The sequence below is a fragment of the Arachis duranensis genome, chromosome 4, assembly GCF_000817695.3.
Source record: "Arachis duranensis cultivar V14167 chromosome 4, aradu.V14167.gnm2.J7QH, whole genome shotgun sequence".
Taxonomy (NCBI): domain Eukaryota; kingdom Viridiplantae; phylum Streptophyta; class Magnoliopsida; order Fabales; family Fabaceae; genus Arachis; species Arachis duranensis.
This window is the reverse complement of record NC_029775.3, coordinates 104421630-104434098: the sequence shown is the minus strand read 5'-3', so window position 1 is coordinate 104434098 and position 12469 is coordinate 104421630. Positions and strand designations below refer to the sequence as shown.

Here is a 12469-nt window from a genome sequence, read left to right as displayed (position 1 = left end):
GAGAACGAACGAGTTCGCGACTCGGCGGCGAGTTGGTTCGGCGGCGACTCGGGAAGGTGTACGGTTCCTTAGGATCTTGCTCCCATGAGCTGAGGAATTGCGGTAGTTGAGCTCGCAAGGTGGTTCGTCAATGGCGGCGAGTTGACTCAGTGAGTGGGGAGACAAAACGGAGGGAGCGAGTCACTGAGTTCAGTTACGGGATCTGATCTGAGGAAAGTAACTAAGAACTAAGAAGGGTTAGACACAGAGATGAGAGTATTCGATTTGAGTTGATGACGGAAGATATTGGAGTTTGACATGAATTGACTGAAATATCCTTTCCGTCGCTCTGGAAATGATGCGTTAGCAAAGGAATATTGGACGCATTGTTGGGGGTAATTGTGTGTATTTCCAGTTAGATTTGACTCTATGCAAATGCAATGCAGATCTATCTAGAATATAAAATGTCATTCTAAATAAAAATTAGTTTTAGGTAATTTTATATCAAGTTATTACATGTTGATAATGTTCAAAAAGATTTTCTCTAGGGACATTATTTGTTTGAGTTAAATGTAGCATAATTACTATAGAACAAAACTTACTATTGTCTTATAAAAATAAAGAAAATGTGTAAACTGTTGTTTTGAGATTAGGAAGTTTTCTTTGACTTCAGTTTGTCAATTTATCATAATCTAATATCTAATAATATTTAAAAAATAGTAATATCATTCCTTTTTTTATAATAATATTTTTTATATGGTTTTTTATTATAAAACAATGAGTAGTATTACTAAAATAAGAATGACATTACTATTTTTCTAATATTTAAACATTTAAAGAGATGAAGTGGAAGTATAATAACAAAATGAAATTAATTGAGAGAGGTCAAACATGCAGGTCATGTGAAAAATCCATAAAAATAGGTCCATTCACATGTATGTTTATAATGTGTATGATGATTATTAGTTTTTTCTTTCTTGTCGCATATTTGTCTTATGGTAAATTTTTGTACATTTTAGAAGTTAAAGTCATATTATGGTAATGAAAGAAAAAATTTAGAGTGAAATTCTAATCTTTTGGATGACATGCTTTTGTACTAATTAATTAAAATAATTTGTTTTAAGATACTTTTATCCATTAAAAATAGGTGTCGTTTCTGGTGATATTTATTTATTAATGGTTAAATTGGTCAAATACGTTGGACTAAATTTATAATAACACTTGTCAAATTTAAATGTAGTTGATGAAGTGTTTGACCAATCTAAATACAGTAATTCCATTAATAATATGGGATAAAAAATTTTCGTTTGAAAGAGAACTTCAAAATTTTCTGCTTGAAGAAGGGTTTCAAAATTTTTCGCTGCCTTGTGAATCCTAAGTTGGTATCGTTTGACTCCGACTAAGTTTATAGGTCGTAATTAGTGTGTCGTTCTGAAAGAGTATAATGTATTGAATAAAGTATTTAACAACAAATGACAGCAGCATTTAATGAAACAATAGCAGAGAAATTCAGTATTAACGTAACCACAAGTAAGGTATGAAGCAATTATATAGAGAAGCAAGAAAATATAGTCAACTTGAAAAAAAAAAGTATAAGTATGAGAATGTAGAGAACATTAAGCAGAAATTCTCTACATCAAGGACCTAGGAAAGAGAGAAGAGGAGAAGTCAGAACAATTCCAAAAGAAGGAATAAGAGACACTTTTAGAAAGGGGAGAAAGACGATACTACTTTCAGCTACCAAAAAAGCCTCCTATTTTTTGCTCTCATTTTGTTGCTTGTTTTGTAATTTTAAATTTGCACATTGTCTAACATTTGTCCTTCTTGCATAACCAACTACTCATCATCATTAATGGTGCATACCTCATTCATTTTAGAGTTTGTTACACTATTTTTTCCTTATTTACCCTTTTACTCATAACATTACCCCTTTTCTTTAACATCAACCTCTTCCTCAAGGGTGAAACGAGGATAATTCTTCATAAACTCTAAGATATTCTTGATGAACGGAAATTGTCGGTCGGTAAAGAATTTCACAAATGAAATCTCGTTGAAAGTATAGTTCTAAACCAACAAACAACTCCTCAATCAAAAATTTGGTTGTCACAAGTAACAAACCCCAATAAAAATAAACCGAAGTATTTAAACATCGGGTCGTCTCTCAAGAAATTGCAGGGTAGTGTTCTTGTTATTGGCTAGGAATTGTATATTTTTTGGGTTTTGAATAATAGACAAGAAATGTAAATGGTAAAAGAAATAAAATAACGACTAAGAAAGCTCTTGGCAAGGTATGAGAACTAGAAGTTCTATCCTCATTATCATCATCAATTGTGATAAGAATTGTTCATTGCTCCACTTAGTTAACCTCTAACTATGAAGGAAAGTCAAGTGGGGATAATCAACTTGAGTTCACAAGTCCTAGTCAAATCCTAGGGAGGTCACTAATTACTCAACTCAAACCAAGAGGAGAAAAATCTACTCTAGCATCCTTCCAAGCATTTTGTCAAATACTTGGAAGGCACAAAAGGAAAGTAAACAAGATTGCAAGAAATATAAATCTACAACTACTAATTGTAAGGAATTAACAACAACAACTCAAATTAACAATAAAGGAAATCAAACATAAATTGCATTAAAAGAAAAATAGAAGGAACAAGATGCATCAACAACAAAGTAAACAGTTACAAGAAGTAAAATATTAAACTAGAGAAGCAAAGGTAGAAGAACAAGAAATTAGAGAGGAAAAGTAAATCAAAGCATGAATTAAACCTAGATTTAAAAAATCATAATCTACATCTAACCTAATTCTAGAGAGAAGAAAGAACTTTTCTCTCTAGAAACTAACTAAAGCATGATCAAAACTAAACTATGTGGAGTCACAAAAAAAAACTAAACTATGTGCTAATGTCTCTTGATCCCCCTTTGAATTCTGCATGTAATAGGCTCAGAAATGAGTTGGATCTGGGCATGGAAAGCCCAGAAATTGCCCCCAGCATTTTCACTTTAATGAAGTCACATGTGAGCATCGACGCATACGTGTGGGTAATGCGTACGCGACACTTGGCTTTTTGCTATCTGCGCGTACGCATCATGTACGCGTACGCGTCGCCATGCGACTTCACTTTCCACGCGTGCGCGTCTGCTGCACGTGCGCGTCGATCTCATCATCTCAAATCCTTGTTTCTTCATGGATTCTCCATTATGCATACTTTTCTTTTCACTTCTTCCATTCAATACTTGCCTCATGAACCTGAGATCACTCAACAAACACATCAAGGCATCAAATAGAATTAAGGTGATTCAGAATCACCAATTTAAGGGCCTAAAAATCATGTTTTCACACTTAAGCACAAATAAAGGAGAATAATAAAAACCATGCTATTTCATTGAATAAATATGAGAAAAGGTGAAAAAAATCCCTAAAATCAACACAAGATAAACCCTAAAAATGGGGTTTATCAACCTCCCTACACTTAAACCAAGCATGTCCTCATGCTAAAATCAAGAAAGAAATAGAGGGTATCAACATTTATTTACTGCAACAAATTATCTAAATGCAATCTACCTAAATGCAACTATCTAAATGAATGCAACTACTTGGTCAAAACAAATCAATTCCCAAGAGAATATATACAAGCACAAGGGCTAAAGCAGTAGCAATCAAATTAAATCCACAATTGAATTGAGTTATTGAAGATTTTTACAAACTTGCAAGAAAAGGGATGATCATAGTGAAAACATGTAATTGAGCAATCGAACCCTCACCGGATGTGTATCCGCTCTATTCGCTCAAGTGTATAGGGTTGATTCACTCAATTCTCCCCTAATCATGCTTTCCAAGATTTGTTTTTCATCTAACAATCAACAATTATTTCATGCATGCATACAAGTATCATGAGGTCTTTCCACAAGGTTGTAATGGGGCTAGGGTCAAGGTAGGATGCATATGGTCAAGTGAGCTTGAAATTTGAATCTTTGATTAACTTAAGCTTCCCACCTAACCTATGACAACCTATGTAATTTAAGTGCTAACCCAACTACCCACTCTTCACTTTTCCACATACTTATGTATTCTCTTTTGATTACCACACATATGCATTGATTTTTATTGAACTTTACATTGGGGCATTTTGTCCCTTTTTTATTGCTTTTCTTTTTTCTTTCTTTTTCTATTTTTTTCTTTTGGTTTTCTCTTTTTTTTCTTTTTGATGTAATTATATACAAAGGTATCAATGCATATGGTTTAAACATTTAATTAACACATGAGTATGTACCCAATTCCCAATATTTTTAACAAAATACAAAGACACACCTTTATCCCAACCAATATTCCCAATTCTCCCAAACTTGATGATAAACACTCTCACTAGTCTAAGCTAATCAAAGATCCAAATAAGGGACATTTATTGTTTTTCACTTAAGGCTTGTAATGTGCTAAAATTAAGAACAAATGGGTTTAGCATATGCTCAAAATTGGCTAACAATGAAAGATAAAAAGTAATATTATTTGGGTGAGTGAGCTAAATAAAATGATGGCCTCAATCATATAAATGCATGTATACATGGAATAATAGACATAAAGAATCAAACAAATCAAAGATTATAATCATAAAAAGAGAATAACACACACAAGAATGAAAATAAGTGGTTATAAGATGTAACCTCCATCTAGCCATCTGTTCGGGATGATATGCGGAGCTCATGGCTAAGTTAGTGCCCTTAATCTGAATAATTGTTGCAAAAAAATTGCTGATAAAGATTTTATCTCTATCCAAAACGATCAATTTTGGTAAACCATGCATTTTGACAATGTTCTTGATGAATGCCGCAGCAACACTCTTACTATCAAAGTCTCTTTGCAAAGCAATAAAATGAGTGAACTTCGTCAAACAATCAATCACAACCACGATGACCGAGTAACCTTGAGCAGGTGGCAAGTAAGTGATAAAATCCATGCAAATGTCTTCCCAAACTTGTAAAGGAATGGGTAAAGGATGCATCAAACTAGCTGGTAATTGTATCTCAATATTGGCCTTTTGACATATGGGACAGCAAAGCACATAGTCACGGATCACCCTTTGCATATTAGGCCAATAGAATTGGGAACAAATGCGCTCCACTGTCTTAGCAATGCCCAAATGTCCCCCCACCGGACTGTCATGAAATTCCTTTAAGATTAACTGGACTAAACTGCTATTAAGGGGTACCACAACTTTGTTTTTCCATAGAAGTATCCCATTTTTGCAGCTATAATTGTTGTTAACTTTGGAATTAGTAGAACATTGAGCCACAATCTCTCTCAATTTCTCATCTTTTTCAACATTATCACGTAATGCTTACATCCAATCCAAAGTGGAAGCAGACCATGCAACAAAAAAATGATGTCAGAGAGCATCTGCAGCCATATTTTTACCACCTGGTTTATAGTGAATTTTAAAATCATACCCAAGTAGTTTGTGCAACAATTTTTGTTACTCCGGTGTATGAAGATTCTATCTCATCAATGCTTTTAAGCACTGGTGATTTGTCTGAATAATTAACTTCTTCCCACGTAAATAATGACAAAACTTAGCAATTGCTTCAGTGATAGCATAAAAGTCTCTAATGTACGCAGACTGCCTCTGCATTGAAGATGACAATTTTTTTTTAAAATAAGCAGTAGGATGTTTGTTTTGAATCAATACAGCCCATACACCAGCTCCCGAATCATCAGTTTCAAGTTCAAATGGTTAAGCAAAATTTGGTAGAGCCAACACCGGTTGAGAAATAATTCCATCCTTTAATTGTTTGAATGCAATTTCAACTTTGTGATCCCAATGAAAGCTAAGGCATCCTTTTTCAACATATCAGTAAGAGGTGCCGCCACAGAGGCATACTCTTTGATGAAGCGTCTATAGTAGCCAGCTAAGCCCAAAAAACCTCTCAATTGTTTAACAATTTGAGGCTGTGGCCAATCCTCAATAGCTTGTACTCTTGCGCCAATTTCTACAATACAAGTTCAAGGTGTTGCAAGTGCAATTCCCAGGAAGAGCTATAGACAAGTATATCATCAAAGAAAATGAGCACGAATTTCCATAAAAACAAGCAGAACACATTATTTATAAGGCTTTGAAAGGTGGCTGGCATGTTAGTGAGGCAGAAGGGCATGACAAGCCATTCATAATGGCCTTGATGTGTTCAAAAAGTTGTTTTATGTCTGTCCTCAGGTTTAACCAAGATTTGGTGGTAATTCGACCTCAAATCCAACTTGGAAAAAATATTAGCTCCATACAATTCATCTAACAATTCATCGACTATGGGAATAAAAAAAACTGCTTTTCATAGAAATATTATTAAGAGCTCTATAATCAGTGCAAAATTACCAAGTACCATCTTTCTTTCTAACAAGTACAGGTGAAGAAAATCGACTCTTACTTGGTTGGATGATCCCGTCATCTAACATTTGTTGTACCATGATTTCGATTTTCTCTTTCTGACTATGGGGGTAGTGATATGGTCGAGTCTTAACCAAAAGTGTACCCTGTATTAGAGAAATGCTATGATCATGCTCACGAGGTGGTGGTAAGTCTGTGGCTGGTTCAAAAACTTTAGCATAATTGTGAAGAACTAGGGCAAGTTCATTGTCTATCTCCTCGGATAATGGAAATAGATTAGCACTGTGGACATCAATTCATGCACTTCTAATGTAAAAGATGCAGCCACAACATTAGTGTTCACTAGGCGCCAGAAGTGATGAAACTAGGTAGGGGAAGGAGTAGAAGGTTTTTCGCCATGGATTGCCACAAATTGTCCTCCATGCAAGTAACAAAGGAATGAGGAATCATAATCCATGATGTGAGCTTTCCAAGTCTTAAGCCATGTAGTGCCAATAACCAATTCACCTCCAGCAACATGAAGAACATAAACTTTTGGGATCCTAATTTTGTACCCTTGCACGAATATTTCCAGAGAAGGTATGCAACCTTCCACCTCAATCACGTTGAAATTGCCCACGATCACCTTAAAACCTGGGGCAGGGACCACAGGGAGATTTAAGAATTTAGCAGTTCTTGGTTGTATGAAGTTATCAAAGCTTTCACCATCGATCAAAGTATGAACCTCGAAACTATTGATGAAAGTTTTCATACGGATCATAGCGAGACTTGAGGTATCGTGCATTGCATTGTAAGATAGATGGTGTTCCACCACTTCATGTTTAAGTTGTTGTAACACTTTTGCTTCCTTCGCACCGTCCATGGGAGGCTCTTCACCCCTACCCTCGTCCTCACCTTCAAGTTGAAGGAGCATAAAATGGAGATTAAGAAACTTGTGACTGGTGTGAATTTATCGTCGCACCAAAAACATAATCCATTCTTTCGCCGATTCTGAATATCAGCTAGAGGTAACTTCTTGATGGGGTTTCAATTTGTATTAATGGGTTGTTTCTATGTAGACATGGGGAGTAAGAGAAGAAGCGGGTTACGAGAGGAAGGTCGGAGTTGAGGGTTCGAAGGAGAAGTGGCAAATTGAGAGCAACAAGAACTAGAACCATTGTGGATTTCTGGCTTGCTACAAACTTATCTTCGTAAAGCTTAGCCAAACTTACAGCCTGCATGAGTGAAGGAGGGCATTGAGCTTTGACTTCCCGCTTGATATCAGCCTTCAACAATAAAAAAATCACAGAGGGTATCTGCTGGTTCAATATTCGTCCGATTTATCAGTGCCACAAACTCTCAGTAGTATTTAGTAACGGTGTCCTGTTGTTGAAGCTTAAACAAAAGCTCTCATGGGGACTTAAACATGGATTATCCAAATTCAATCTCGATAGCACGCTTTAACTGTGTCCACAAGCAAAATTGAGTTGTGCGCTGGGACATTTGAAACCACAGAATCGCTATTCCAGTCATGTGCATAGCAGCCAAACCAATATGTTCTTCCTCTAAATGCAGAAAAAATCAAAGTACTGATTAACAGAAAATATCCACCCTAAAGCATCAGTTCCATCAAATTTTAAAAGCTCAAAGTTCACCCTTCGAGGTTGAGGACCAGTATGCCATGGAGAATCCAGACGTGAGTTCTTACCATGGAGTGGCTCATGGGAAGCAGAGTGGCTGAATGTACGTTCACTGGCCAATTGAGAGATTGAAGCTTAGATCGCGCCAATTTTCATATATGTATCCTCTTTCATGCGAGCACACTCAGCCCTATTTTCCTCCATCATCGACTCCATCAATTGAAATAAACGCTTTACATTCGCTTCTAATCCCTTCATTCTTGTGTTGTTAGCCACTGCCATGGACAATGAAAGCACTAATAGAAGGTTGTAATATATTAAATCAAGTATTTAACAATAAATTACAGCAACAGTCAATGAAATAGTAGTAGAAATTCAGTATTAACGTAACCACAAGTAAGGTATGAAGCAATTACATAGAGAAGTAAGGAAATATAGTCAAGTTGAGAAATAAGAAAAGAGTATAAATATGAGGATGTAGAGAACATGCAGGAGAAATTCTCTATGTCAAGGACCTGAAAAAGAGAGAAGAAGAGAAGTCAAAACAATTCCAAGAGAAGGAATAAGATTCTAAATTTGCACATTGTCTGACGTTTGTCCTTCTTACATAGCCAACTCCTCATCATCATTAGTGGTGCGCACCTCATTTATTTTGGAGTTTGTTACAATATTTTTTCCTTATTTTCCCTTTTACTCATAACACGTTCCCCCACCAGGAGTCAACAGCGGAATTGTTCTCTCGCCACACGTTATTTCATTCGGTCAACCTTTAATTTCTCTTGTCTTGAAGTTTATGCATTTCATATTCATAGTGGTTTAAGTTTGAATGTTACGATGTTCTTGGTTCGAGACAATGTTAGTGTATATCGATTTAGGAATCAAAATGACCATGTTGCCAATACAGTAAAAAAGAATAAGTTACTGCACTTATTTTCGCCTTAATCTTCAGGAACGGATCTTCTTCAGTAAGATAAAAATTGGATAAGATCCAGTGTTAAATCTTGACTGTTCATACTCATTAATTTAAATCAATGGCTTAAGATTTTATAAATTAAATAATTTAAACACTATTAATATATCTTTCTTGACTCTTGAGTTCTTTTTCTTTTTTCTTTTTCATTTCTTTCCTCTTGACTGTTTATATCTATTGAGTTAAATTAATAGTTCAAAATCTAATAAACTGTAAAATCCTTTCTTCTACCTCGCATCACTTTTATTCTGAATGATGTATTACCTTTCCACTTCCACAATTTCTCCTCATGTGGCAGTGACCCATTGACCTTTATTCCAAGTCTCAATGTTATATTGTTATTATTGATTGCTAACAGTGGTGATTATTTCTTCTTTTTTTTGGATGGTTTGTGCGTGCTTAACTCCATTAAGGATGGTATTGTTGTGAGTATATTATTAGAGTTGAACATGAAAAATTAAATCTTTCTATTATTTTTGACTTAGTGTTGGTGTGTGACTATGTGTGATGAATTTGGTGGAGAGTTTTATAATATATTTATGCAACTATGGTGTCCTTTTGTTGGAAGCTTTTTACTTCTTTGTATATAACATAATTACTGGGTCTATAATCAAAGTGATTTGTTTTTATCCTTATATTAAAGTTGCAGATTTATGTTTTTGAAGAAATATACTGGATTATGAGAAAATCATTTAAATTATTATCTTTCAAAAATAAGAAATTATAAAAAAATTGATTTTATAGAAGTTATAATCAGAATATTACAGTGGACATGGAAAAGATGAAGAAGGAAAAAGAAGAACTGAAGAAGAACTCAAGAAAAAAATGTCTGTAGAGTTTAAATTTTTTTAATTTATAAAATTTTAAGCCATTGATTTAAATTAATGAATATAAACGATCAAGAGCTGGACCTTGTCTAGTTTTTATCTCACTGTAGAGGATTCGTTCTCCTAATCTTCTTTAACGCTTGCATTAAAGGCTTCCAACACTAAACTTGTGTGCCACACGTTGTAAAGCAATTCATAGGTCAAAGAATGACTATCTTTAGTCTCTAACATTTGGAATTAAAATCAAAATCATCCATAACCTTTTTTTTTAAAAATGGTCTCAACATTACATTTAATAATAAAATTATACTTTAATTTTGATAATTAAAAAAACCCTTCTTCTTCTGTTCCTTCTCATCCTCCATCATCTTTCATCATTTCAAATCACATCTTCCTCAATTTCGACTCCTTCCAAGTCATTGTGTTACCGTAAGAGCTACCCTACCGTGCCGCTAAACTTCTTTCTTGACCAAGAAAATTGAAATAAATCATGAATTGGTAGCACTGATAATTAAATTAGCTATATGATAAAAAATAATTTGAAAAAAAAAATTGAGATTGAAAAGGCAAACAACTCCATTAGGTAATTAATAGGGGGTGTAACCAACTTCAGCTAACTCCTATTTGGACTGCATCCAAGGTCTAAGAAAAAAAATCCACAATATACCAAAAATTACATCCAAATTATATTTAAAAAAATCAAATTATATGAAAAAAAATTCCAACTCACATTGAAAAAATTCAAATCACATTGAATTCATTCTCAAGGGGTTGTGGATGTTTATTTCTTTGTAATTTGATGTTTCTTTCTTTGTAAAAAAACACCTACATCCTAAATCCCAATACATTTTTGTTCATATCCTGGGTCGAGTTGTCCGACCTGGGATGTTCTACAGACAAAGCGATCGACCTCTTCAGGTCAGGACAATCCGACCTCTCCTCAAAAAGCTCGGTCAAGTCACGAGAAAGCCCAAACAAAGGGCCCAAATAGAGGAACACGCCCCAGATCCTAAGGCAGCCCAAGCCTACAAGAGAAGGGCGGTTCCCTTAAAGATAAGATGACCTCTCTCAAAAGATAAAGATAAGATAAGATAACTAACTTATCTTATCCAAAAAGGTCACTCCACACCATTATAAATACACTGGAGCACCCAGGTATAACTCATACTCTGATTCTACTCAATACCTGCTTAATACCCTTGCTAACTTAAGCATCGGAGTCCCTTGCAGGTACCCCCACCCTTCGGGGATGAAGGATCAGCAGCACTTTCAGTCCCACAAGTCGGACACACCAGCTCTAGCCGCTATACACTTGCCGGACACGTCGGCTCCGACCAACACATAAGATCTCGACCGAGATCGACCTACAGTTTCAGGTAACTCTCAGAACATTGGCGCCATTGCCGGGGACCTGGAAGTCATCCCAACACCATGGCGGACAACCATGACAATGACCACGACTCAGGTTTGGAAGATAGAATGCCACACAAGAACACGAATGCTATACTTAAAGATACTCCGGAACCCAATGGAGACAAAAATTCATCAAATCCAGGGGTGATAGAAGCACTTCAAAATCGATTAAAGCAACTTGAGAAAGAAGCTCAACATCAACGCGAAAAAGAAGAGGATCTACTTCGGGAGATAAGGCGGCACCGAGGATTAGAAGATAAGCTTGTGAAACTCGAAGCTGATCTCAAAACTAAAGCTACTCAATCCACCCCAGAGGATAGCTCTCACAAAGATCAAGATCCATTCACCAGGGAAATTATGAAAACCAAAATCCCAAAAGATTTCAAGCTTCCGGATATGACTCTGTATGACGGCACCTCGAACTCCAACCATCATCTCAGCAACTTCAGAAGTAGAATGTACGTCACTGACGCCTCAGATGCAGTCCGCTGCAAAGCCTTTCCAACAACTCTTACCAAGACAGCCATTAGATGGTTCGACAACCTACCTCCAAAATCCATCTCAAGTTTCGACGACCTGGCCAAAAAGTTTCTGGCCCGATTTTCCATACAAAAGGACAAAGCCAAACACGCACCCAGCCTACTAGGGATCAAGCAAGGAGATCCGGAGAGTCTTCGTAACTACATGGAAAGATTCAACAAAACATGCATGGACATACAAAGTCTACCAACAGAAGCTGCCATCATGGGCCTCATAAATGGCCTATGAGAAGGACCATTTAGCCAATCTATATCAAAGAAGTACCCGGCATCCCTAGATGAAGTACAAGAACGGGCGCAGAAGTACATCAACATGGAGGAGAATTCTCGACTTGGGGAAGCCTCGAGGTTCGGTTCTGCCTACCGAGATAAAGATAAAGAATTCAAGAAAAAAGAAGATCGCTTCGGAGAGAAAATAAAAAATATCATAACTACACCCCTCTTAGGGTATCCTTGGTAGATATTTACAAAGAGGTCTGTCATACGGAAAAAATACCCCTAGCCCGGCTACTTAAAGGTAAAAGCGGAGGAGGAAATCGGAACGAATACTGTGAGTATCATCGAGTCCGAGGACATTCCACCAACGAATGTTTTGACTTGAAAAACGTCATTGAGAAATTAGTAAGGGAAGGAAAACTAGATCGGTTCCTAGCCAATCGGGACGAAGAACCGAGAAAAAGAAGAAGGGATGAAGATGTCGGACGATCTGAACGATCACCCCGCACACCGGAAAGACATGTCCACGTGA

General features: G+C 36.1%; 1 protein-coding gene across 1 annotated transcript in view; it reads right to left on the bottom strand.

Moving 5' to 3' along the window:
• LOC107485442 (brefeldin A-inhibited guanine nucleotide-exchange protein 2-like) overlaps positions 1–338 on the bottom strand; it is a gene marked incomplete in the record, with an annotated part of 9232 nt that extends 8894 nt beyond the window's left edge. The window contains 1 exon segment of the mRNA XM_016105980.3: positions 1–338.
• Between the last annotated feature and the right edge of the window lie 12131 nt (positions 339–12469).